This window comes from Octopus sinensis, unplaced genomic scaffold, assembly GCF_006345805.1.
Source record: "Octopus sinensis unplaced genomic scaffold, ASM634580v1 Contig18458, whole genome shotgun sequence".
In the NCBI taxonomy this organism is placed as follows: Eukaryota; Metazoa; Mollusca; class Cephalopoda; order Octopoda; family Octopodidae; genus Octopus; species Octopus sinensis.
In genome coordinates this window covers 10,001-16,357 of record NW_021835857.1, presented here as the reverse complement: position 1 = coordinate 16,357, position 6,357 = coordinate 10,001, and positions in this window count along the sequence as shown.

The following is a 6,357-nucleotide window of genomic DNA, read 5'->3' as shown; positions in this document are numbered from 1 at the left end:
CCCGGGGTCGATTTGCTCGATTAAAAGGTGGTGCTCCTGCATGGCCGCAGTCAATTGACTGAAACAAGTAAAAGAGTAAAAGAGTATATACATATACATGTATATATATATATATATGTGTGTGCGTGTGTGTGTGGTGTGTGTGTGGTGTGTATGTATATGTATATATTCTTTTTTTCTTTTATTCTTTTGTTTGCTTCAGTTATTTGACTGCGGCCATGCTGGAGCACCGCCTTTAATCGAACAAGTCGCCCCCCCCCACCCCACCCCAGGACTTATTCTCTGTAAGTCTAGTACTTATCCTATTGGTCTCTTTTACCAAACAGCTAAGTTACATGGACATAAACACACCAGCATCGGCTGTCAAATTGATGGATGACAAACACAGACACACAAAAATATTATATATATATATATCACATACATATACATATATATATATATACATATATATATAACCACAACATACATATATTTATACATATATATATACATACATACATATACATACATATATATATATATATATATATATATATATATTAATATATATATATAGATACATATATATATATATATATATATATATATATACATACCACACATATATATATATTATATATATTATATATATACATGTATCGGGATTCTTTCAGTTTCTTTCTATTTCTATCAAATCCACTCACAAGGCTTTGGTCGACCCGAGGCAAGATACTTGCCCAAGGTCACATGCAGTGGGGATTGAACCCAGAAGCAATTGCCTGGGAAGCAAGCTTCTTACCATAAACATTTTCTTAATCTTCCAATTTCTTTTTTGTTTCTGCTTTTTTTTTCTGTTTTGTTTCTGGTTTTTTTTCTGTTTTGTTTCTGTTTTTTCACGCATCATTATATATATATATGGAACAGTCTCAAAGATAAAATGTCGACTGAGTTTAATATTTCATTCGTTCTGTCCTTCCTTTGTCCTGTTATTAAGAAATAAGCATTTTCCTTGGGCAAGATATTGAAACCGCTCTTTCCCCGATTACATACCAATTATTGGTACCACGCCAATCCAACGATTTAACTTAATGAATGGTTACAATTGCCAAGAGGTTTTAGATCTGAATTCTTCGCAAGATAACGAACAGCAAAAGAGCAAAAGAGCGTCTCATTGCCATGGAAACGATAAACCATAGACTTGGAATCTATTTTTATCAGTAATTATGAACTTTCTCTATGTGCACCATCGTCTGTCGCCTTGCATTTCGTCTTAATTGTACCAATTCCGAGTATTCCCTATAATTTAAACATCTATTTACCGCCATCAACGTCATAATCTCGCTTCTCATCTACCTCTCCCTACTCCTTCTTTCCTTCCTTCCTTCCTTCCTTCTCATCCACCTCTTCTACATTCTTTTCCTTCTCTTTCTCCTCTTTACTCTCACTTCTTTCTCTCTTGCCCTTTCTTCCTCTTCCACTTCCTCTTCGTACCTTTTACATCTTCTTTCTTCATCTACCACCCCCACCTTTTTTCCTTTTTCTAAATTCTCCTTCCCCGCTCTTCCGTTTACATTTTTTTGTCTTTTCCTCTCACAATTCATCCTCATTTTCATCCTCCTCATTCACATCTACCATCAAACCATCCTCATCATTATCACCATCATCATCATCATCATCATCATCATCCTCATCATCATCGTCATCATCCTCATCATATCTCATCATCATCATCATCATCATCATCATCATCATCCTCATCATCATCCTCATCTCTCATCATCATCATCATCATCATCATCATCATCATCATCGTCATCATCATCGTCATCATCATCATCATCATCATCATTATCCTCATCATCATCATCATCATCATCATTATCATCATCATCATTATCATCCTCATCCTCATCATCCTCCTCATCATCATCATCATCATCATCATCCTCATCATCATCCTCATCATCATCCTCATCATCATCATCATCATCATCTTCATCATCATCATCACCATCATCATCATCATCATCATCATCATCATCCTCATCATCATCATCATCATCATCACATCACATCATCATCATCATCATCATCATCATCATCATCATCATCATCTCATCCTCATCATCATCATCATCATCATCATCATCATCATCATCACCATCATCATCATCATCATCCTCATCATCATCCTCATCATCATCATCATCATCATCATCATCATCCTCATCATCCTCATCATCATCATCATCATCCTCATCATCATCATCATTATCACCATCATCCATCATCATCATCATCATCATCATCCTCATCATCATCATCATCATCATCATCATCATCATCACCATCATCATCATCATCATCATCATCATCATCCTCATCATAATCATCATCCTCATCATCATCATCATCATCATCCTCATCATCATCATCACCATCATCATCATCATGATCATCATCCTCATCATCATCATCATCATCATCCTCATCATCATCATCATCATCATCCTCATCATCCTCATCATCCTCATCATCATCATCATCATCCTCATCATCATCATCATCATCATCCTCATCCTCATCATCATCATCATCATCATCATCATCATCATCATCATCAATCATCATCATCGTCATCACCCATTTTCAACATTCGGTTACCCCTTCCCTATATGTGTCTAATCAATACCCGCTGCCCAACCAAGAATCTCATCTGCAATGATAAACTACGGGTAATCGGAGTCAAGTGACATCCGGTGCTATGTTAAAAACGATGGTTTTAATCATTACCAACGCTCAGTGTGGTTGAGGCTATTCTGATCAGAGAGTTATTCCTAGGATAACAGTGGATGGATTAGCAATGGAATCGGTGCAGAATGTCATGACTTACAAGATGAGTTCAGAATCCACGCACGCACGTGCGCACACACAAACACCCAAACGCATGCACATACGCGTATACATACATACATACATACATACATACATACATACATACATACATACATACATACATACATACATACATACATATATATACAAACATACATATATATATAAATCCTTAAATCCTTTAAAATGTTTTAGCCCGAAGGCCGCGGCCATGCTGGGGCACCACCGCTGAATGAGCTACACTAATTTGTGAATCCACCTCTGATACGTGGCACTTGATCAACAAGGGAGTTCGATGCTGCTGCCCGCATCCGCGTCTCCTGTCGTGAGGTAGGTTCATCTGGGACTCCCGACAAGAAGAGATCCAGTTTAGTTTTAAAGAAACCCACATCCACACCATGTAAGTCTCTCAGGCATTTAGGGAGGATGTTAAAGAGCTGTGGTCCTCTGAAACCCAAGCTGTTGCAGTATCTGGACCTGTATTTTGATGGTGATGTTATATATATATAACTTAGGGCAAAATATAAAAAATTTCTAATGCCAAATATGCCGAAAACAGACACATCGTCCATAATCATACAATTCATCACTATAAGCACGCGTCTCGAAGAAAGCCGACAGAAATTTCTTTAAAAATTCCGTTATTATCATATTGGACCCGATTTCAGGGTTAGTTCATAAGAACCCTCCCTTCGTCAGTGATAAATGCGGTAAAGAAATAAATGAAATACTTACACATACCCATGGAAGAAGCAAACAGTAAGCCATCAGCAGTTGTAATGTACTTACTGGTACTTTAAACTCTTCGGTTGCATATTTGTGTGAATAAAATCGTTTTTCTTTGGAATAGAAAAAAAGTCTTATCTTTATTTCTTCTTTTGCTGGTGTCTCAAATTTATATTAAATTATTGTTTCTCAAAAGGGAAACCTATGAGACGGTCGGACAAGTTGTTTTGAAAAGATTTGGTTTAAATGTTTGACAACTCAGCACCGTCCATTGGACGGGGGTGATTTGCTCGTATATATATATATATATATATATCAGTTTTCATCTAGAGATCCAAATGTTGCCACCTGGAGTAGAAATATTGAAATGTTAAAGTAAACACAATGCGAATATATATGTGCTATCAAACAAGTTTGTCCGAGATGCGTGTAGAACGAGGAAAGTATTGTCCACAGATGAAACAACCACAGTTGTCACGACACAAAAGATTCTTTATAAATTGTTTATTTTCTTTCATCCAATCATATGACACGATACTATCATGTGACGTTTTCCTACTCCAACATCAATTATTATTTTAGCTTGCATCAATTCATCCAACCGTGTGACACCTTGACTCTATCAGGTGACTTTTTTTTTTAATACATTGACCTTTTTTATGGATTTGCTCTTTTGCACCTCTGGGCCTTTGTTTTTAGTACAGTTTTATTCATTTACATTGTGGACCATTGGAATTATATACATTATTTACATTATTTACATTCGATGTATATTTGTCCTCATCTTGTAAATGATGTAAATAATGTAAATAATTACTCTTTTACTCTTTTACTTGTTTCAGTCATGTGACTATGGCCATGCTGAAGCACCGCCTTTAGTCGAGAAAATCGACTCCAGGACTTATTCTTTGTAAGCCTAGTACTTATTCTATCGGTCCCTTTTGCCGAACCGCTAGGCTACGGGGACGTAAACATACCAGCATCGGTTGTCAGGCGATGTTGTGGGGGACAAACACAGACACACAAACATACACACACACATACACACACACACACACACACACACATATATATATATAATATATATATATATATATATATATGTGTGTGTGTGTGTGTGTATGTGTGTGTATACACACATATCTACCAAATCCACTCACAAGGCTTTGGTCGGCCCGAGGCTATAATAGAAGACACTTGCCCAAGGTGCCACGCAGTTATAGAACAACTGCATTGGCATTATAGTTTACCATTTTACGCTTCGTTTTGGAATTATTACAATGTTTTTCGTTCGTTAATAAAATCATTCTCTTAGTAAAATATCCTTATCGTTCTTAGTTACAGCATTATTTGGCTATGAGTGATAAATGGAAGGTACTGCAGCTTTCATCAACTTGTTGCGCATGCAGCAAGACTCCCAAGAAATGCAAAAATAAAGTGACAAGCAGCAATTAAATATTTTAACAGCTTTAGTATGAAAGCCTGTGCACTCAAATCCAACTATATCGATTAACAATCAACGGAGCATCACTTCGAATATTTTCGACAAGTTTCCTACTTTTCAATATGATGAACAAACGAACCAACTTTTGCATCCTGATATAACCGTCATCAAGATCTTTTCGTCATTTAAGCATCGGAACTGAATGATTCAAGTTAGGTAAGACAACTATAGCGAAAATTAGGCAGCATTGAAAGCAACAAGTACTTTAATTTTGTCTTACCGAAACATTCTAATGAATTTGACTTTAAAACTACGATGGGCCGACTTACAAACATGCTTGGTAAGACATTTTCAATGTTTAACATCAAATATAAATGTTCGAAATTCGAAAAACGCCTGGAAGACGATTTTATTGCAAATGCTGGCCGTATAAGCAAAGAATGCGAAAAATTTAATAGACAGACAATGACTGATGACCAATTTAAAATTTTAATTTTCGTATTTGATCTGACACATTGGATACAGCAGACGACAGTACCTATTTCTATTTCTTTACTACCCACAAGGGGCTAAACACAGAAGGGACAAACAAGGACAGATAAACGGATCAAGTCTATTATATCGACCCCAGTGTGTAACTGGTACTTATTTAATCGACCCCGAAAGGATGAAAGGCAAAGTCGACCTCGGCGGAATTTGAACTCAGCACGTAACGGCAGACGAAATACCTATTTCTTTACTACCCACAAGGGGCTCAACACAGAGAGGACAAACAAGGACAGACAAACGGATTAAGTCGATTATATCGACCCCAGTGTGTAACTGGTACTTATTTATTCGACCCCGAAAGGATGAAAGGCAAAGTCGACCTCAGCGGAATTTGAACTCAGAACGTAACAGCAGACGAAATACCGCTACGCATTTCGCCCGGCGTGCTAACGTTTCTGTCAGCTCGCCGCCTTATCAGACGACAGTACCGTACAACAATTAACAAGTGACTGTCAACGATTAGTTAATATTAAGCATGATATTCAAATAACACAAAATCCTGCAGGAAATGAAATAGTTAAAACCACTTACCGCAAAGGAACAAAGCTGGAGTTCACAGAATTCAAAACCGACTTAAGCATTTATGACAACTAGGGTGATGCCTTCCAAATGCATGATGGAACTGTGACGAGTGGTACTATGCAAATTATTGTTCTCATAGGAACAAAAAAATATCTCAGATGTCACAATTATGGACATAAAAATGGCTACTGCTACTAACCTGTTCATTCCAGGAACACAGTAAAAGTCATTGAATCCGA